At 44.4% G+C, this 22,553-nt stretch overlaps 2 pseudogenes; one reads left to right on the forward strand and one right to left on the reverse strand.

Moving 5' to 3' along the window:
• The first annotated feature begins 1 nt into the window (after position 1).
• Positions 2-3,261, forward strand: LOC139309259 (E3 SUMO-protein ligase KIAA1586-like; annotated as a pseudogene).
• LOC139311679 (zinc finger protein 208-like) overlaps positions 3,174-22,553 on the reverse strand; it is a 26,407-nt pseudogene continuing 7,027 nt past the window's right edge.

The raw sequence follows: 22,553 nt of genomic DNA on the forward strand, positions 1-22,553 counted from the left end.
AATGGCGATTGGTCCAGGGGACAGCCAGATTTTGCTTTCCATTGCGGATGCCATATCGGCCCCCTGCAAGCTCTCGTCTCTCGAGGACCACTCCCTGAAGCGGCGAGGGGGGCCGATCTGGCGTCCGCAATGGAGAGCAAAATCCGGCTGCTTCCCAGACCAAACACCGTTTACCACTCTGAGTCCCAACCGGCAGGAAACGAGGGCTGCCTTGCGCTGCAAATATACCAAGGCGGAATCCTGATGCCGCAATACAGCAGAGAGAAGAAGCCGGATTTTGCTCTCCATTGCGGACACCAGATCGGCCCTTGCAAGCTCTCGTCTCTCAAGGAGTCCGACCAAAGTTTCCCGCGCCGCTTCAGGGAGTGCTCCTCGAGAGGTAAGAGCTTGCAGGGGGCCAATCTGGCATCCGCAATGAAGAGCAAAATTTGGCTGCTCCCCGGATCAAACACCATTTACCGCTCAGAGTCCCAAGCGGCAGGAGACGAGGGCTGCCTTGTGCCACCGGCTGGCACAAATATGCCTAGGTGGAATGCTGTTGCCACGCAAATGAAAATAGTGCTTCACTCCCGCAGGTTCCAGCCATCGCAACTGCCGCTTCTGCCCGATTGTGCCACCCCTCCCCCGCCGCCACAATAACGCCATTATTTCATTCTGGACGGCGAGGGCTGCGCTACTTTTTGCGTATTGCACCACCTGCAAAGTTGCACATTGCACGTGCCACCCCAGGCAGAGATTTCCAGCCCCACCACGGCCAGTCCCATATTCCAGAGCTGTAGTCTCACCCACAGGACTGGCCTGTTAGTCATCCCAGAGCAGCTCTTCCACCCGGGTGCATCAGGAGCTGCTTCTGCAGTCTACTACTACAGTCCCATCCAGAGGCCTTGCAGGAGGAGACATAACCGGTAGCAAAAAATTTTAGGTTTCACCCCTGGAATACAGGTAACGTACAACCACAATCGAGTCCAAACTAAAACATTTAAAAAAAATTTTTGCAGTTGCCCTTAACAGGATGAAAAGGCAACAAAATTTTTCAGTAAGAATCAGTAAGAAACCAAGATTGGAATCCGTTGTATCAGAAATGGCCTTGGATGATATAAAGCAGTCACAAGCACAACAAGCACAACCACTCCAACCAGGAGAAAGCAGCCTGTCAGTTATTGAAATAAATATCGATACCTCCAAAATTGAAAACAATCTTCCTGAATGCTGGACAATGCAACAATATAACAATTTCAAAGAAAAATATGACGGTTTGGAAATTTCTAACAAAAAGTTAGGTTGCAAGTATTGTGCAAAACATGACTTCCTAAAAATGAAAAATATTCATGTGTCAAAAGAATGGAAACATTTTCAGATTGAGGCAGCAGGGAGAAATAGAGAGGTGAAACAAGCTTCTCTAAGGAAAAAAATGAAAGAACATTTTTCATCAAAAGCTCATAATATTTGTAAAGAGAACATAAAACAAGGTGAGGAGGCTTCAACAGCAAACTATAAGATGAATGAGAAATATATACAAACTACTTGTAGAGTATTTAATACAGTTTACAGCCTGGCACAAAGATGTAAACCATTTTCAGACACAGAAGATGAGATAGAAATGCCAATTAAAAATGGATTAGATATGGGAATAGGATTACATGCAGTGAAAATAGTTGATTTCATTGCAAGAGAAATTAAAAAACAATTATTTACTAAAATTATTGAAAATAATCTGAAAATATGTTTGATTATTGACGAAGCCTCAACAGTATCTTGCAAACCAGTTGTGATACTTTTCTTAAAAGTTGAGGATTCAGATACATCACCAACGATTTTCCTTGAGCTAATTGAATTGGAAAAACAAGATGCAGAGACAATATATTCTTCAGTCATGCAAAGTTTAAATAATGTTGGGCTTACTAAGAACTATCTAAAAAAAAATTTGATAGGATTTTGCTCTGATGGCGCCAGCGTTACGCTTGGGAGAAAATCTGGAGTGAGCACCAGGATAGCAAAAGAGTTTCCAAACATAGTAATCTGGCACTGTTTAAACCACCGCCTCCAACTTGTTTTAGATAATTCGATAAAGGAAATAAAGCAAGTAAATCATTTTAAAATATTTATTGATAAGATATATACTATTTTTCATCAATCCAATAAGAACCAAATTGAACTTACCAAAATATCGGAACAACTTGGAATTGAAATTATAAAAATTGGTAGTATTTTGGGACCACGATGGGCTGCCTGTAGTTTAAGGTCAACCCTAGCTGTGTGGCACGCTTATCCAGCGCTACATCGCTGTTTTCATTCAAATGAAAAGTACTTAGGTATGGCTGCCTGACTTGAAAATATCTATTTTATAACTGATTTGGCATTGATGATTGATATTCTAAATGAAATTTCTCTTCTTTCAAATGCACTGCAAGCAAAACATGTACACATAATAAAGGCTGAAGAACTTGCGATAAGATCTATTAAAGCATTTCAAATGCTTCGAAAGGAAAAGGGTCCATACGAAAAAAAAGTTGATGGATTAATTACTTCAGAAACCTTCAAAAATATAAAATTTGTAAAAAATCATCAATTTGTTGGGCTTCTTTTTCAGCCCCCTTGGTACTACAAACTCCTCCTCAGTGCCCCCGCCCCCAGAGGTGGGTTCTACTTACCTTTACTACCGGTTTGCAGCGGGGGCCCTCGTGCATGCACACGCTCTTCTGCACATATGCAGAAGCGTTTGAAATCCCCTGAATCAACCAGTATTCCAGGTATGGTCTTACTAAGGCTTTATAGAGCGGTACTAATACTTCATGTGATTTTGATTCTATGCCTCTGTTTATACAACCAAGGATTTTATTCGCTTTTTTGGCTGCTGCCGCACACAGGTGATTCATGCTTAATTGATCATCCATTCCGACTCCAAGGACCCTTCACAGTTACTATGTTCGAGCCAGGTTTCAGGTAATCTGTTTTTCCTGCCCAGGTGTAAAAGCTTACTTTTCTCAACATTAAATTTCATTTTCTTGGATTCTACCTTGTCTCGTTTGGATCCAAAAGGCACAATATGCATACAGATCAAAATCTATAGAGATGTGGTGGATCAGTGGTTAGAATGCAGTACTATAGGCTAATTGCTCACAGCCAGAAGTTTGATTCTGACAGGGTCATGGTTGATTCAGCTTTCATCCTTCTGAGGTGGGTAAAATGAGGACCCAGATTGCTGGAGACCATATGCTGACTTTGTAAACTGCTCAAAGAGTGCTAGAAAGCATTGTGAAGTGGCATATAAGTCTAAGTGGAATTACTATTGCTATGCAGTTTCCCCTGAGCGTGGATCAGTATGATCTTATGAGAAGTAAGACTACCTTTCTGAGCGAAGGCCTTTCCACACTCCATGCATTTATATGGTTTCTCCCCTGTGTGGATTGTCTTATGGCGAATAACATGACCTCTTCGAGCAAAGGCCTTTCCACATTCCATGCATTTAAATGGTTTCTCCCCTGTGTGGATTGTTTTATGGCAAATAAGATGACCTCTTCGAGCAAAGGTTTTTCCACACTCCATGCATTTAAATTGTTTCTCCCCTGTGTGGATCGTCTTATGGCGAATAAGACTACCTCTTTGAGCAAAGATCTTTCCACATTCCATGCATTTAAATGGTTTCTCCCGTGTGGATTGTCTTATGCCGAATAAGATGACTTCTTTGAGCAAAGATCTTTCCACATTCCATGCATTTATACGGTTTCTCCCCTGTGTGGATTGTCTTATGGGAAATAAGATTACCTCTTTGAGCAAAGGTCTTTCCACATTCCATGCATTTAAATGGTTTCTCCCCTGTGTGGATTGTCTTATGGCGAATAAGATGACCTCGTCGAGCAAAGGTTTTTCCACACTCCATGCATTTAAATTGTTTCTCCCCTGTGTGGATCGTCTTATGGTGAATAAGACTACCTCTTTGAGCAAAGATCTTTCCACATTCCATGCATTTAAATGGTTTCTCCCCTGTGTGGATTGTCTTATGGCGAATAAGATGACCTCTTCGAGCAAAGGTTTTTCCACACTCCATGCATTTAAATTGTTTCTCCCCTGTGTGGATCGTCTTATGGCGAATAAGACTACCTCTTTGAGCAAAGATCTTTCCACATTCCATGCATTTAAATGGTTTCTCCCCTGTGTGGATTGTCTTATGGCGAATAACATGACCTCTTCGAGCAAAGGCCTTTCCACATTCCATGCATTTAAATGGTTTCTCCCCTGTGTGGATTGTTTTATGGCAAATAAGATGACCTCTTCGAGCAAAGGTTTTTCCACACTCCATGCATTTAAATTGTTTCTCCCCTGTGTGGATCGTCTTATGGCGAATAAGACTACCTCTTTGAGCAAAGATCTTTCCACATTCCATGCATTTAAATGGTTTCTCCCCTGTGTGGATTGTCTTATGGCGAATAAGATGACTTCTCTGAGCAAAGATCTTTCCACATTCCATGCATTTATACGGCTTCTCCCCTGTGTGGATCCTCTTATGGGAAATAAGATTACCTCTTTGAGCAAAGGTCTTTCCACATTCCATGCATTTAAATGGTTTCTCCCCTGTGTGGATTGTCTTATGGCGAATAAGATGACCTCTTCGAGCAAAGGTTTTTCCACACTCCATGCATTTAAATTGTTTCTCCCCTGTGTGGATCGTCTTATGATGAATAAGACTACCTCTTTGAGCAAAGATCTTTCCACATTCCATGCATTTAAATGGTTTCTCCCCTGTGTGGATTGTCTTATGGCGAATAAGATGACCTCTTCGAGCAAAGGTTTTTCCACACTCCATGCATTTAAATTGTTTCTCCCCTGTGTGGATCGTCTTATGGCGAATAAGACTACCTCTTTGAGCAAAGATCTTTCCACATTCCATGCATTTAAATGGTTTCTCCCGTGTGTGGATTGTCTTATGGCGAATAAGATGACCTCTTTGAGCAAAGATCTTTCCACATTCCATGCATTTATACGGTTTCTCCCCTGTGTGGATCCTCTTATGGGAAATAAGATTACCTCTTTGAGCAAAGGTCTTTCCACATTCCATGCATTTATATGGCTTCTCCCCTGTGTGCAGCGTTTCATGTGCTCGTTGGACACTGCTCTGAGCAAAGGTTTTTCCGCACTCCATGCATTTAAATGGCTTTTCCCCTGTGTGGATACTCTCATGGGAAACAAGATAACCTCTTTGAGCAAAGGTCTTTCCGCACTCCATGCATTTAAATGGCTTTTCCCCTCTGTGGATACTCTCATGGGAAACAAGATAACCTCTTCGAGCAAAGCTCTTTCCACATTCCATGCATTTATATGATTTCTCCCCTGTGTGGAGCCTTTCGTGTGCTCTTAGGACAGAGCTCTGAGCAAAGGTTTTTCCACACTCCATGCATTTAAATGGCTTTTCCCCTGTGTGGATCCTCTTATGGGAAATAAGATGACCTCTTTGAGCAAAGGCCTTTCCACATTCCATGCATTTAAATGGCTTTTCCCCTGTGTGGATCATTTTGTGGAGAGTAAGTCCATTTTTATGAGTAAAGGTCTTTCCACATTCCATGCATTTATACGGCTTCTCCCCTGTGTGGATCCTCTTATGGGAAAAAAGATGACCTCTTCGAGCAAAGGTTTTTCCACACTCCATGCATTTAAATGGCTTTTCCCCTGTGTGGATACTCTCATGGGAAACAAGATAACCTCTTCGAGCAAAGGTCTTTCCGCACTCCATGCATTTAAATGGCTTTTCCCCTGTGTGGATACTCTCATGGGAAACAAGATGACCTCTTCGAGCAAAGGTTTTTCCACATTCCATGCATTTAAATGGCTTTTCCCCTGTGTGGATTATTTTGTGGAGATTAAGTCCATTTCTATGAGTAAAGGTCTTTCCACATTCCATGCATTTATACGGCTTCTCCCCTGTGTGGATACTCTCATGGGAAACAAGATGACCTCTTCGAGCAAAGGTTTTTCCACACTCCATGCATTTAAATGGCTTTTCCCCTGTGTGGATACTCTCATGGGAAACAAGATAACCTCTTCGAGCAAAGGTCTTTCCGCACTCCATGCATTTAAATGGCTTTTCCCCTGTGTGGATACTCTCATGGGAAATAAGATGACCTCTTCGAGCAAAGGTTTTTCCACACTCCAAGCATTTATACAGTTTCTCCCCTGTGTGGAGCCTTTCATGTGCTTTTAGGACAGAGCTCTGAGCAAAGCTCTTTCCACATTCCATGCATTTATATGGTTTCTCCCCTGTGTGGAGCCTTTCATGTGCTTTTAGGACAGAGCTCTCAGCAAAGGTCTTTCCACACTCCATGCATTTAAATGGCTTTTCCCCTGTGTGGATCCTCTTATGGGAAATTAGATGACCTCTTTGAGCAAAGGTCTTTCCACAATCCATGCATTTATATGGCTTCTCCCCTGTGTGGAGCCTTTCGTGTACTCTTAGGACACTGCTCTGAGCAAAGGTCTTTCCACACTCCATGCATTTATACGGATTCTCTCCTGAGTGGATCCTTTTATGGGGAATAAGATTACTACGTCTTCTGAACCTGTTACCAGACTCTCTGCATTTGTATACCTTCTCCCCAGTGTGAATCCCTTCATGGGAAGTAAGTTGCCTGCTTGTTCTAAAACAAGTTCCACATTCCAAACATTTGTAAGGCTTCTCTTTTGTGTCAATCACTTTTTGAGATGTAAGTAACTTATTTCCAAGAGAAGGAATGAATGTCCCATTGTAACTTTGTCCGTTGTGTCTTCTTATAGCATCTTCTCCTTTGTTTTGGCTTAAATAGTGTTCTTTTACTTGTAATTTAGCTTTGATTGGCTTCACTCTTTCCCCAATATATTTTTTCCTTATTTTCCCCTTTTGGGCAAGAAAGTCTTGCATCGGACCATCGGTGGAAGATGAGCTTTCCTGATTCCAATCATTTGATTCTTTTCTATCATGGGTTTCTAATTCCATTCGAATTCCAAACTTCTCCGTTCCATCTTTAGCATTGATCACTTGGAACAGTTCACAGGAATCTTGATTCTTCTGCCCATTATTACCTTCAAAGCAAAAGAGAAATGAAAACGATAAGAAGGTTAGAGAAAAAGATCAAACCGTACAAAGTCAAGTGAATTTCCTTCTGAATTTTTCCAGAATTCCTTTCAGTTTTACGTTTGCATGTTTACAGTGGCGTGATATAGACAGGATGATTTCTATATTCATGAGTCCTGAAAGCTTTGAAAATATCTAGAAAACATCTCTTTCTTTACAATTATCTATATATATGCAGATCTCAATCAAAGTCTGTTTTGAGTAAAGGAATAATCAGGGGAAACACCCAAGGAGGAATAAGGAGAAAACTTAAGATTTATTGAGGTGAGTTAATTTCAGCAGAGACCTGTGAGAATTGAAACCATTTTGAAAAAAGCTCCTTCTTCCCCGGTGTACCTTGGAGCAGCTACTTCACGGCGTCTGTCTGGCAGGCAGGACTCCCACTCGGCCCATTCCTTGATCCCAACGATGAGACTTTGGAGGGAAGTCCCTTGATTGAAGCCTCCCATTGGCTTGTAAATGCTCTTCGAACTGAGAGTGGAAAGGTTGGGAGGCTTCAAGAATGGCTATTTTGCTGCCCCAAAGTGTCATCGGCTGGCAAGGGTTTTTTGGCCGGATCTGGTACAGGCTTTACTTCGCAGAGAACAGAGGCCTAAACTACTTTAGTGTGAGATCACACAAGACGAGAAGTGCAAGATCTCACACTAATGATCTTGCAGGATCTCACACTGCAGTACTTTAGCCTGTGTTCCCTATAAACTGAGGACTGCATGAGATCCAGGGCAAAAGTTTTTGAAAACAAAAAGGCCCTTTATTCCCAAAGCATTTTGTCCTGGATCTCTTGCAGCCCTTGGTGAGCAGAGAACAGAGGCCTAAAGTACTCTAGTCCGAGATTCTGTGAAATCACTAGTGCCAGATTTCCCACTGTTGATCTTGTGTATCTCTCACTATTTTAGGCCTCTTTTTTCTGCAAATGCACCCGAGCAGGCAAAGGAACCGACGGCTCGCTACGTCCTCGTAATGTAAGTCCGAGCAGGGTGGGGTGGAGGTGTAGGTAGTATGATTGTTGTTGCAAGGCCTCTGCTGTCATTTGTAAGTGTGAATGACAGCCCTGGTGCTGTAACATTTGTAATTTCAGGACTGAGTCTTAAGTACTTGGGAGACGGCTAGGTCGTAACTTGAAACAGTCGCTTAGTAAACTGTCGTAACTCAGGGATCACCTGTATCCTAGGATGCTCTGAGTCACATTGCATGAGGCCTTTGTTCTTGAATTGGATTGGGAGAATGCTCTTCCATGGCCTGAACGTGAAAGTTCTATTCCCACACAATTTGGGGAGGTTTCAGAGGACAAATGACAACACATTCTTGTCACATGATCTCCAGAGGACACATAAAAGCACACCCCATTCTTCTCAGCCTCCACAGATAAATTCAAATAGAAATGGAAAAATACAGATAAGGAATGCCCCAAAAGGACCTCAGCAAAGAGACACTGACTCTTTCCTTCCTTGGGGTACGAGAAGGCCAGATCCTTCCCTTTTTCCTCCCGGGAGACGATATCTGATTAGTGATTTTTAAATAAAAACTATCTATCATCTGTCTTCTTGAACTCTCTGATTTGGGACAAGAAAACTCTTACCGAGAGAGACCACGTTCCTATGGGTTTCAAGCATGACTTCCGAATGCAGCGCTTTCTGGTCAGGATCCAGCTGAGACCATTCCTCCTCAGAGAAATACACAGCCACCTCCTCGAAGGACACAAGACTCTCCTGAACACGGAAAAAGGAACAGAACAGGAGGATTCGCAAGATCTGTTCATCATCATCAATGATTTAGACAAGGGGATAGAAGGGGAACTCATCAAATTTGCAGACAAGACCAAATTGACAGGAATACGAACACTCCACAAGATAGGCTCGAGATATAGAAGGATTGACAGATTGGCACCTTCTAACCAAATGAACTTCAATGGTGAGAAATGTAATGTGCTACATTTAGGAAAGAAAAACCAAATGCACTGCCATAGAATAGGTGATGCCTGGCTCTACAGTAGAAAGTGGAACAGGGATCTTGGAGTCCTAGTGGACAATCAATTAAACGTGAGCCAGCAGTGTGCTACAGTTGCCAAAAAAAACCCCAACAGAATCATAGGCTCCATTAAGAGAGGGATAGAATCAAGATCACATGAAGTATTAGTACCACTTTAGAATGGCTTCGTAAGATCACACTTAGGAACTTTGAATCCGGTATTGGTTGCCATGATGTAACAAAGATCTTGGGACTCTAGAAAGAGTGCAAGGAAGAGCAACCGAGATGAGTGGACTGGAGGCTAAAACATGAACGGGTGCAAGAACTGGGCATAGCTAGTCTAGTGAAGAGAAGGACCAGGAGAGAAACGATAGCAGTGTTCCAAGCAGTACCAGACATAGAATAATGGATGGAAACGGAACAAGGAGAGATTCAACCTAGAAATAAGGAGACATTTTCTGACAGTGAAAGCAATCAACCAATGGAACAGAAGTTCCCTTCAGAAGTGGGAGCTTCATCACTGGATGCTTACCAGAAGCGACTAGACTGCCAACTATCAGAAATGGAGTTAGGGGGTTGGACTAGATGACCTACAAGGTCCCTTCCAACTCTGTTAATCCGTGCCTTAGGAGGTTGATAAATTACAAAAAGAAAGGTGGTCTAGCAATTCCTGCCATTGTGATACATTTATTCCTAATTCTTTTTTTTTTTTATTAAAGAGTTTTAAAGTTTTTGAACAAACCTGTCCCCCCCCAACCCCCTCCCTATCCCTCCCCTCTCCCCCCCCGACTTCCCAGAGCAAAATAAAAGGAATTTATTCCTAATTCTTGAAGGACGTTAAAAGAACTGCTTCTTGTAAAGGCAAAGTTGGAGGAGCACCTAGCAGAACAAGATGACCAGAGGAAGCTATGCTGGCTGACAGCAACCTCAACCTGTTATTCTGCTCTCCATGTTGTGGAAGGACACAAAAATAACCCAGTCCAAACAAGGGAATAGAAGCAGAGAGAACTCTGCACACCTGCTTCACTTCCTGAAGGGAGAATACAGATCTAATAATTTTTCCTTTTCTTACTTGATTGAGAGGTTCAGCCTCTGTTTGATCGCCGTCATAAAAACCAGAAAATTTCATTCTCTGTTTCTCTGTAAGGAATAAATAATTTCAAAATAAATAACTAACAAAATATTTATTTTATTGATTTATTTTAGACAGTTTATATGCCGCCTATTCGCACATGACGACTCAAGGTGGCTTATAAATATTAAACCCATATTAAAATAATAAAACTAATAAAAGGAGAATTATATAATATATTAAAATAATAAAATCACCCACACCCCTTGCCCCGGCGAAAGCACCTGAGAGCCGTTTAATGGGCCCAATCCCGTTCTGGGTTCCCCAGGCCCCCTGGCAGAACCAGGTCTTCAATGCCTTCCGGAAGAGTGCTACTGTGGGGGGCCATTCTAATCTTTGGGGGGATGATTGTCCAGAGAGAGGGAGCCGCCACAGAGAAGGGCCTTCTTCTGGGTCTCACCAGGTGTGTCTTCCTAGGGGATGGCACCCGCAACATTCCCTGCCTCCGCACTCTGGTGGGTCAGGTAGATATAACCAGTAAGAGATGGCCCCTCAGATAACCTGGTCCCAAGCCATGAAGGGCCTTAAAGGTGACAACCAGCACCTTGAATTGCACCAGGAAGGAAATTGGCAGCCAATGCAGCTCCTGCAGGAGAGGTGATACTTGTGCACACCGGGGTCTACACAAAGCCATGTGGGCTGCTGCGTTTTACACCAACTGGAGCTTCCAAATGCTCTTCAAGGACAGCCCCATGTAGAGCGTGTTGCAATAGTCAAGACGGAAAGTGATTAGGGCATGAGTGACTGTGAGTAGGGATTGTCGGTCCAGGAAAGGGTGTTTCTAGTGCACAACCCGTAGTTGTGCAAAGGCCCTCCTGCACATGACCGCCACCTGCTCTTTAAGCAGGAGTTGTGAGTTCAGGAGAACCCACAGATTATGCATAGGGTGTGTTTGGGGTAGTGGCCACCCCATCCAAGGCCAAAAGTGACAATTCTCCCTTGGCCAACGAACCCCAAACCCAGAGCCACTCAATCTTGCCAGGCTTTAGTTTCAACCCATTGCTCCCCATCCAGCCTCTAACAGCCTCCTGGCACCGTGATAGGGAGGACACGGCATCGCTTAACCCACCACGGGCTGAGTCATACAGCTGAGTATCATCATCATATTTGTTAGGGTGTGTGTAAAAAGTATTTGTTGCTTGTGCAACGAGCAGAGCAGAAACACACAGGGAAGGAGATAAACGTACAGCTCGTGTGAGAATAATACTTTATAGATAACAGTCTCGGTGTAAGTAAAACAGTCCAAGGTCATAAACAGTAATATCAGTCCAGTAAGTATCTTCCCTTACCAAAGCAAACAGACTTTAGTAACTCTTGGTATACAATACCATATAATAGACATAGTAAGCAACAGGATACAATCAGGTATCTATCCGGAAGAAGCAGGAAGAACCAGGAACGCTTCTCTGTGCTGCTTATTTATGCACTGTAGCCTAATTACAGGGTTCAGCAAACCCTGATTACGTGGCTCAGTTGTTTCTTAAAGAAACAGATATTGCCTGACCAACAAGTTAGGAGTACGCTGCAAGCTGAACCTAACAATATTGATGATATCTCAGTCCATGCTAGCAGATGATCTCACAAAGCGGTTTCATATAAATATTGAACAGGAGCGGAGAGTACCGAGCCCTGCGGAACCCGGCAAAGCAGTGGCGGAGGGCTGGATCTCTCCCCTCCTATCAACATTGACTGAGAACGGCTGCAGAGGAAGGAAGTGAGGCAGGATAGCACAGGGCCGCCCACTCCCATCCCCTGAAGCCGCCCCAGAAGAATACCATGGTCGATGGTATCGAAAGCTGCCGAGAGGTCAAGTAGAGAAAGGATGGATGCGCTGCCAGAGATCACACAAAAGTGCGACGAATGCAGATTCAGTTCCAAATCCAGGCCTGAATCCTGACTGTTAGGGGTCCAGATAATCAGCTTCATCCGGAAACCTCTGGAGCTGCTGCACAACCTTCTCAACAACCTTCCCCAAAAAGGTAAGATTGGAAACAGGTAGGAAATTATTCAACAGGGTGGGATCCAGGGATGGCTTCTTAAGAAGAGGGTGGGCGATAGCCTCCTTAAAATGCTGGGGCACTACCCCCTCCTGTAGGGAAGCATTAATCATAGCAAAGGTTGTTGAGTCTGTGGTGGCATACCAAATTCAACAATTCCTGGAGGAAACGGATTATCTGGACCCGTACCAATCGGGTTTCAGGCGTGGGCACAGCACGGAAACGGCATTGGTCGCCCTGGTGAATGATCTCTGGCGGGCCCGGGATGGGGGGTATTCCTCCATTCTGGTGCTACTTGACCTCTCAGTGGCTTTCGATACCATCGACCATGGTATCCTACTGGGACGGCTCCGGGGGTTGGGGGTGGGAGGCACTGTTGTACGGTGGTTGTCCTCCTATCTCTCGGGCCGTACGCAGTTTGTTTGGGCGGGGGGTCAGAGATCCTCCCTGAGGCCCCTCGCCTGTGGGGTGCCCCAGGGGTCGGTTCTCTCCCCCTAGCTCTTTAACATCTATATGAACCCGCTGGGGGAGATTATTTGTAGTTTCGGGGTGAGGTATCATCAGTATGCTGATGATACCCAGCTCTACAACTCCACCCCAGACCAACCCAGGGATCCCCTTTCCGTGATGTCCCAGTGCCTAGAGGTGGTACGGGTCTGGATGGGTAGGAACAGGCTCAGACTCAACCCCTCCAAGACTCAGTGGCTGTGGATGCCGGCATTTGATCTAGTTGCCCCATCACTTCAGATGGTAGGGGAGTCGCTGACTCCCTCTGAAAGGGTTTGTAATCTCGGCGTCCTCGATTCTCGGCTGTCCTTGTTGGATCACCGGACAGCCGTGACAAGGGGGAGCTTTTGCACAGGTTCGTCTGGTGCGCCAGTTACGCCCTTTCCTAGATAGGGATGTCCTCCGTACAGTCACTCATGCTCTCATTATTTCTCGGTTGGATTACTGCAATGCCCTCTACATGGGGCTGCCCTTGGGGTGCACCCGGAGGCTCCAGCTGGTCCAGAATGCGGCCGTGCGAGTTGTTACGGGAGCTTCCCGTTACTCCTATGTAACACCTCTCATGCGCAAACTGCACTGGCTGCCAGTTGCCCTTCGGATCCGCTTCAAGGTGCTGGTTCTTACCTATAAAGCCCTACATGGCATGAACCCGGGATACTTGCAGGACCACCTCCTACTGGCCTCCCACTGCCCTGTGTGGTCACATAGGGCTGCCCTCCTCTGGGTGCCATCGGCCAGACAATGTCGCCTGGTGGCCCCCAGGATGAGGGCGTTCTTGGTGGCCGCACCGACCCTCTGGAATAGGTTACCCATCGGGCTCCGGATGGCCCCTGACCTCCGCACCTTCCGCACTGACCTGAAGACATGGCTGTTTCAGCAATTTCCCTGATCTGCTATGAGATTTTATTCTGTTTGGGGTTTTATATTGGCTATTTTTAGGATATCTTATTGTTACATGTTTTTATTCTGTGCGCCGCCCTGAGTCCTACGGGAAAAGGGCGGCATATAAATTTAATAAAATAAATAAATAAATAATAAATAATCACTGCCAGAGTCCACCCACCTGTCATCTCCTGGGAAGCTTTTCGAAGCCAGGAGGGGCATGGGTCTAAAACACAGGTGCTTGCACCCACCCATACTCCCTAGGATCCTGTCCACTTCCTCAGGAGCAACGGGGTCAAACTGTTCCCAGATAAGATAGCAAGAAGCTTCCTCAAGAGCTTCTAGCAGACCAGGAACCATGCTGGCATCCAACTGGGAACCAAGTCAAGCGATTTTGTCTTCCAGAACAACCAAAAATACCTCAGCACGCCCCTTCAGGTGGACCTCAATCTCCTCCTTCCCCAGGAGGAGGAGGCTCACCTGAAGAGGGTCGCTGGGCAATTATCTGTAGATGCAATTAGTGTGGAGAAGTATAAATAGGAGGAGGTATTGTATAGAAAAGAAGAGAGCGAAGGTAAGACAGATGGGTAATCGGAAGATCTTCAGTTACCTCCTGAGGTGTCCTGACTTTGATCCTTCCAAGGGATCCTCCTGAAAAATAGCTCCTGAGGGGGATTTGATGGGTTCTTCTTTCCCTCAGGATCTCTGATCTCCACAGTGCAGCACTTCCAATAGGAGGAAGGAAGAAACAGAATTAATGTACATCACACGACATAAAGTGGATTCCTATATTCGGAACACAACCTCAAAGCCCCCAATATCCATCTATGTGGTTGAGTGAGGAAACAATGGAACAATGTCCTACAAGAATAGGTGGGACATTGCCACATATTATGAATGTCAGAGAAGTTTGGGAAGGAAGGATGAAGTATTCAAACAGATTCTCTATTCTCTTTTGAACTCTTACCTGCTCCCTCTGCTCCTCCGCCTGGCTCAGGAGGAAGCCTTCAGCCAGGGCCACCGCCTGGGAGCTGGTCTCTGCTCCACACTCCCGCAACCAGCCCTTCATCTCTGGGGGCAGAAGGAACAGGAGCTGCTCCAGAACCACCAGATCCAGCATCTGAACTTTGGTGTGCTTTTCTGGTCTCAGCCATCGCCTACAAAAACCATGGAGTTGGCTGCAAAGTCCTCGGGGACCCTCAGCCTCCTGGTATTGGATGGAGTTCCAGGGCTGAACTTCTGAAGGGAGGAGGGTTTCCTCCTCCAGGATCTCCTGCCCAGTCCTTGTCCAGAGCTTTCCCCCCTTCCCAGGCTGAGCAGCTAAAGGGCCTTTTTGGCTTCCCTCCTTTCCAAAAGGTTGTGTCTCCATCCTTTCTCTGTCCTGCAGAGCAGCTCCAATTGGCTCCAAGGACTCTGGTGGGTCTCCAGATGCCTTTTCCTTCATGGGACCATTTCTGGGGCTGCAGGATTGATCCCCCCAAGGGATTCCGCTCTTTTTTTTCCCCCAAGAGAAAATTTTGCCTTGCAAATTTTTCAAATGGTTTCGACTTTGTGTATCTGAGATGGGAAGAAAAAAATATATCAAGAATTAGAAAGTGGAATTGAGCCACTGAACAACTTTCTGGGGCTCCGCAAGGCTGACCCTCCCCTCCCCCCACTCGGGCTCTTTGCATGGAGAAGGCGGCTGGGGAGCATGGGATCTGGGGTTGGAGCCAGAGAAGGGCCAGGCGAGGGTCTCTCCCTCCTCCGCCTCCCTTTGCCCATGAAGCGCCCCCAACTCACCCGGGGCACATCTGGATCTCCCCCCACCAGCCTCTCCTGCAGCCTCTCCGCCTCCTGCGGATGTTAAGGAGAGCGAGAGCACCATCCTAGAGCGGCAAGCTTTCATGATGTCACTTCCTTCCCGGCCTCCTCTACAAAGACGCCTGTGACACTCGCCCTCCAGTGGACCAATGGGGAAGCACCGGGAATCCCCTTCTATTGGTGGAGGGCGCCCCCTGGGGGATTTGGCGCAAAGTGCCAGGATTGCAGAAAGGGCGGGAAAGAGGAGCGCGTCTGAGGGGAAGGGAGACGGCAAGGATGATGGGCTTGAGAGTAGGAGGAAAGGCCCCTCTCAATGCCTGCCAGCCCAAGAAAAGCTTTGTGCTTTTCAGAGGCAGCATTTTCAGGAACCCTCTGTGGAGATGGAGAAAAATCTCTCTGGAGGATTTAAAATCGCTTCCCTCAAGAACAGCCGCCCTGAAGGCTCCACAGAGATTGTGGGAGGCCTCCAAAGGGTCCAAATCAGGGGTGAAATGTAAAATTTGTTACTGCCGGTTCTGTGGGCGTGGCTTGGTGGGGGGAGGGGGTAATGTGACTGAATGGGCGCGGCCAACTTTTTTTTCCAAAACTTTTAAAAGCATTTTTTCTACAACCTCTTCCGCTAAAGAGGCTGTAAAAAAAAATGCTTTTAAAAGCCTCTGATGATGCCAGCTGAGCCGCATGATCATCAGAGGGTTTTTAAAAAAAAAACTTTTAAAAGCATTTCTTCCGACAGAACAGGTTGTAGAAAAAATGCTTTAAAAAAAAAAAAGCCTCTGGTGATCAGGTGGCTCAGCTGGGCATGGAGGGAGGCAGGATTTTGGCTACCGGTTTCCCGAACCACCCGCTGCCCTCACTACTGGATTGGGCGATCCGGTCCGACCCAGGAGCATTTCACCCCTGGTCCAAATCCTGTCAGAAACAGCCGGGCGGTCAGAAGAGGAGGACCAGGAGGCTCTGTGGGAAAGACAGCTGGTGTCTTGCGGTTGTTGAGAACTCCCGCCTGAAGGGGAGGCAGATGGGACACAGGCAGGAAGGCCACAATCAGGAAAATGATTTTAATTTATTTATTTTTATTTCTTTAATTCAATACATGCAGCTGCCCTTCCCAAACTTTTCCCTCAGCCTCCCAGCAAAGGGGGGAGGAGAAAGGGCAGGGACCCCTCCGGTCTCTTCTGATGAAAGAAAAGGAAGATCCTGAAAAAGGAATAGAAAGCTAAACTATGAGGAGGAAAAACCATTTTTACATAGGGATTGAGTAGGAAATTCACCTCAAGAAATGTGACTAGGAAGCTTAAGCCCCTTGGAGAATTGAAGGCAAGGATATATCATTAGACCATAAATGAAAAGAGAAAATGAAAATGAAAAAGCAAAACAAGGAAAGCTGAAGGCTCCATTGAGAATTTTATGCATCTTTAGCAAGTAATTACACGACTGATAGTTAATTTTAAGTTACTTAATGTTATGACACACCATAAAAATAGAAGAACGTGGTCCTAATGCTTGAAAAATGTATTTTTTCCATGCATTTTTTCCCTTCTGTTCATTCCGGCCTCTTGCTTGAAAGGCAAATTGTTCACCCTGAAACTTTCTGCATGCAGTCTACATTGACATCTCTCATTATTCCATCACATCCTAAGAGGTCTTTGACCTAAAACGGTTCCTTGCTTCTGCATTCATCCTGGTTGACACAGTGATTAATTTGACACAGTGGACACTAGTTGGATTGAGGGGTCCTTGGTGCCCTCTGAGGTTGGTTGGTGCAGTGATGATCGTCCCTCGTTTGGCTAATGAAAGGTTTGCAACAACACAAGCTCAGAGGCCACCAAGGACCCCTCATTTCAACCGTGAGCTACACATTTTCTCCTTTGTTGGCAGGCTGGATTATTTTTGGTATCTGGACATCCCAGAGAAAGTTCCCATTCGCATTTCTGCGTGTTTCATCAGGAAGGACTGAAGTAGTTTTTTGAAGTAGTTCTTAATTTCATCTTATTTTGGTCCCCATTGATTTCCAAAGATCTTCCTTCTTGATTGATCCTTTGCAATGTTAGCACACCAGAGTGGTTTTCATTCTCATATCCTGGAGTATGTCTAATTTGGGAGGGAGGGAGGAGGTCAGAGCCATCATTTATTGCCATTGAAACTTCAAATGGTTACTTAATAAATTATTGTAAATCAGGGACTGACTGGGTGGGCCAGCAGGCTGCCTACCTATGAGAACTTAATATGCATCCACATATCCCTACCACTGCTTTCTCTTCCCTTCTTTTACACAACTCTGTGAAAGTAGTTGCCATGGCACTGAAACAAGGATAACTGCAACATAAGTAAGCAGTGTGGCCAGGCAGCTGGGAAGGCAGACAAAATTCTGAGATGCATCAGCAGATGTATCACCCTCAGCAAAAAGGAGCTCCTATCCCTCTACATAGGGTTTTAGTGAGACTCCATTTGGAATACTGAGCCCAGTTTTGGAGACTTCACTTAAAAGAAGATCTTGGTAAGATTGTGTGAGTCCAGAGATGGGCAACATGAGGGAAGGCAAGGAAAGATCACCACAAAATTAGGAGACACAATCTATGAGTTGCATTTTCTAATTCAGCATCACTATAACCCCCTTTTCCTTATGGTTTTCTTTCTCTGTTGTTACTTGTGTTACATAATGTAAAGCAGGGTGGAAAGGCAGACTGAGACAATAGTAAGCAAAGGAAGGAAAGCTGAAACAATAGTAAGGGATTCAGGACTGATTGCATTTCTGCCTGCAACTCTGCTCTAGTGGCAATACTCATCAGAGGGAGTTACTTGAAATGTACCACTTAAATATTGGCATCCACACATCGCTTTGAGGGCAAACGATAACCTTAATCTCCATTGATACTCATCTTTCTTTTAAAACCTCATACTTAGCAAAAAAGCACCAGAATGGATTGAGGATTCAATCAAAATCAGAATAGAGCTGGAAGGGAACTTGGAGCTCTTCTAGTCCAACCCCCCACCCAAGCAGGAGACCCTACACCACTTCTGACAAATGGTAGTCCAATCCCTTCTTCAAAGCCACCAGCGATGAAGCGCCTACAACTTCTGAAGGCAAGCTCTTCCATTGGTTGATTGTTCTGTCAGAAAATTTCTCCTTATTTCTAGGTAGAATCGCTCCTTGATAAGTTTCCATCCATTATTCCTTTTCTGGCCTTCAGGTGCCTTGGAAAATAACTTCACCCCATCCTCTCTGTGGTAGCCCCTCAAATATTGAACACTGCTATTCTGTCCCCCCTGGTCCTTCTCTTCACCAGACTAGCCATGCCCAGTTCCTATAACCGTTCTTGTTTTAGTCTTCTGGCCTTTAATCAGCTTAGCTGCTCTTCTTTGCTTTTTTTCCAAAGTTTCAACATCTTTTTTGCAATGTGATGACCCAAAGGGGACACGGTATTCCGGGTGTGGTCTTACTAAGGCTTCATGGAGCAGTAATTGTTAAGAATATTGTTCTATTAACAACCAGCAGAGCATAGATCAGTCCAGAGATACAAAATTCTTCTTACCAGTTTGTAGTAAAAGGATCAAACAGGAACAATATAAATAGTTCTTAAAAACAGAATAAATAAACCATGATCACATTAGACCATGTAAGAGATCAAGTAGAAATTACAAAACAGGAGTAGGTAATAAATAGTAGCAAGTTCATGCTGATAACAGGTCACAATGGTGGCTTGTCCACAATGACTACATTCAAGCTCTCCTTAAATACAGTTACTACAGAGCTTATCTAATCAGGATACAATGACTCAGCAGTACCTCTTAAAGTCATAGAATATATATTCATCATGTTAGCTTATATATTGTCTGGCCAACCTGTTAGGCATGCACCATATCCTAACAGTAATACTTCATGTGATTTTGATTCCATGCCTCTGTTTATACAACCAAGGATTGTATTCGCTTTTTTGGCTGCTGCCGCACACAGGTGATTCATGCTTAATTGATCATCCATTCCGACTCCAAGGACCCTTCACAGTTACTATTTTCCAGCCAGGTTTCAGGTAATCTGTTTTTCCTGCCCAGGTGTAAAAGCTTACTTTTCTCCACATTAAATCTCATTTTCTGGGATTCTACCTTGTCTCGTTTGGATCAGAAAGGCACAATATGCATACAGATCAAAATCTATAGAGACGTGGTGGATCAGTGGTTAGAATGCAGTACTATAGGCTTATTGCCCACAGCCATAAGTTTGATTCTGACAGGGTCATGGTTGATTCAGCTTTCATCCTTCTAACGTGAGTAAAATGAGGACCCAGTTTGCTGGAAACCATATGCTGACTTTGTAAACTGCTCAAAGAGTGCTAGAAAGCATTGTGAAGTGGCATATAAGTCTAAGTGGAATTACTATTGCTATGCAGTTTCTTCTGAGCGTGGATCCTTTTATGAGAAGTAAGACTAACTTTCTGAATAAAGGCCTTTTCACACTCCATGCATTTATAGGGTTTCTCCCCTGTGTGGATCCTCCTATGGTGAACAAGATGACCTCTTCGAGCAAAGATTTTTCCACACTCCATGCAGTTATAGGGTTTCTCCCCTGTGTGAATCCTCTTATGGCGAATCAGATTACCTCTTTGAGCAAAGGTCTTTTCACATTCCATGCATTTATACGGTTTCTCCGCTGTGTGGATCCTCTCATGGCGAATAAGACTACCTTTTTGAGCAAAGGTTTTTCCACACTCCATGCATTTAAATGGCTTTTCCCCTGTGTGGATAATTTCGTGGCTAGTAAGTCCATTACTATAAGCAAAGGCCTTTCCACACTCCATGCATTTATACGGTTTCTCCCCTGTGTGGATCCTCTTATGGTGAACAAGATGACCTCTTTGAGCAAAGGTTTTTCCACACTCCATGCATTTATATGGCTTCTCTTCTGTGTGGCTCATTTTATGGCGAATAAGATGACCTCTTCGAGCAAAGGTCTTTCCACACTCCATGCATTTATATGGCTTCTCCCCTGTGTGGATCACCTTATGTAAAATAAGATGACTTTTTTGAGCAAAGGTATTTCCACATTCCATGCATTTATACGGTTTCTCCCCTGTGTGAATCCTCTTATGGGAAATAAGATGACCTGTTTGAGCAAAGGTCTTTCCACATTCCATGCATTTAAATGGCTTTTCTCCTGTGTGGAGCTTTTTGTGGCAACTAAGTCCACTGCTCTGAGCAAAGGTCTTTCCACATTCCATACATTTATATGGTTTCTCTCCCATGTGTCTCCTTTTATGGAATATAAGTTCGTTGCTACAAGGAAAGGTTTTCCCACACTGCATGCATTTAAATGGCTTTTCCCCTGTGTGGATCCTCTTATGGGAAATAAGATGACCTCTTTGAGCAAAGGTCTTTCCACACTCCATGCATTTATACGGCTTCTCCCCTGTGTGGATCCTCTTATGGCGAATAAGATGACCTCTTTGAGCAAAGGTCTTTCCACACTCCATGCATTTAAATGGCTTTTCTCCTGTGTGGATCATTTTGTGGATAGTAAGTCCATTTCTATGAGCAAAGGTCTTTCCACATTCCATGCATTTATACGGCTTCTCTCCTGTGTGGAGCCTTTCGTGTGCTCTTAGGACACTGCTGTGAGCAAAGGTCTTTCCACATTCCATGCATTTAAATGGCTTTTCCCCTGTGTGGATCCTCTTATGGGAAATAAGATGTCCTCTTTGAGCAAAGGTTTTTCCGCACTCTATGCATTTATACGGCTTCTCCCCTGTGTGGATTCTCTTATGGGAAATAAGACTACTTCTTCGAGCAAAGGTTTTTTTGCACTCCATGCATTTAAATGGCTTTTCCCCTGCCTGGATCCTTTTAGAGGAAATAAGATTACTACGTCTTCTGAACCTGTTACCAGACTCTCTGCATTTGTATAGCTTCTCCCGAGTGTGAATCCCTTCATGGGAGGTAAGTTGCCTGCTTGTTCTAAAACATGTTCCACATTCCAAACATTTGTAAGGCTTCTCCTTTGTGTCCATCACTTTTTGAGATGTAAGGAACTTATTTCCAAGAGAAGGAATGAATGTCCCATTGTAACTTTGTCCGCTGTATCTCCTTAAAGTATTTTCTGCTTTGTTTTGGCTTAAATAGTGTTCCTTTACTTGTAAGTGAGCTTTGATTGGCTTCACACTTTCCCCAATATATTTTTTCCTTATTTTTTCCTGTTGGGCAAGAAAGTCTTGCATCGGAGCATTGGTGGAAGATGAGCTTTCCTGATTCCAATCATTTGACTGGTTTCTATCATGGGTTTCTGGTTCCATTCGAATTCCAAACTTCTCCGTTCCATCTTTAGCATTGTTCACTTGGAACAGTTCACAGGAATCTTGATTCTCCTGACCATTATTACCTTCAAAGCAAAAGAGAAATGAAAATGGTAACAAGGTTAGAGAAAAAGATCAAACCGTACAAAGTCAAGTGAATTTCCTTCTGAATTTTTCCAAAATTCCTTTAAGTTTTATGTTTGCATGATTACAGTGGTGTGATATAGACAGGATTTCTATATTTATGAGTTCTGAAAGCTTTGAAAATATCTAGAAAACATCTCTTTCTTTACAATTATCTAAATATCTACAAATCTCAATCAAAGTCTGTTTTGAGCAAAGGAATAATCAGGGGAAACACCCAAAGAGGAATAAGGAGAAAACTTAAGATTTATTGAAGTGGGTTAATTTCAGCAGAGACCTGTGAGAACTAAAACCATTTTGAAAAAAGCTCCTTCTTCCCCGGTGTACCTTGGAGCAGCTACTCCACTATGTCTGTCTGGCAGGCAGGACTCCCGCTCGGCCCGTTCCTTGATCCCAACGATGAGACTTTGGAGCAAAGTCCCTTCCCTGAAGCCTCCCATTGGCTTGTAAATGCTCTTTGCACTGAGATTGGAAACGTTGGGAGGCTTCAAGAATGGCTATTTTGCTACCCCAAAATCTCATCAACTTGCAAGAACTTTTTGGCCAGATCTGGTACAAGCTTTAGTTCGCAGAGAACATGGGCCTAAAGCTACTTCAGTACGAGATCACACAAGATGGGAAGTCCAAAATCTCACATTAATGATCTTGCAGGATCTCACACTGTAGTACTTTAGTCCTGTGTTCCCTACAAACTGAGGAGTGCACGAGATCCAGGGCAAAAGTCTTTGAAAACAAAG

The sequence above is a fragment of the Pituophis catenifer genome, unplaced genomic scaffold, assembly GCF_029215685.1.
Source record: "Pituophis catenifer annectens isolate HBS135680 unplaced genomic scaffold, rPitCat1.0.hap2 SCAF_2, whole genome shotgun sequence".
NCBI lineage: Eukaryota > Metazoa > Chordata > Lepidosauria > Squamata > Colubridae > Pituophis > Pituophis catenifer.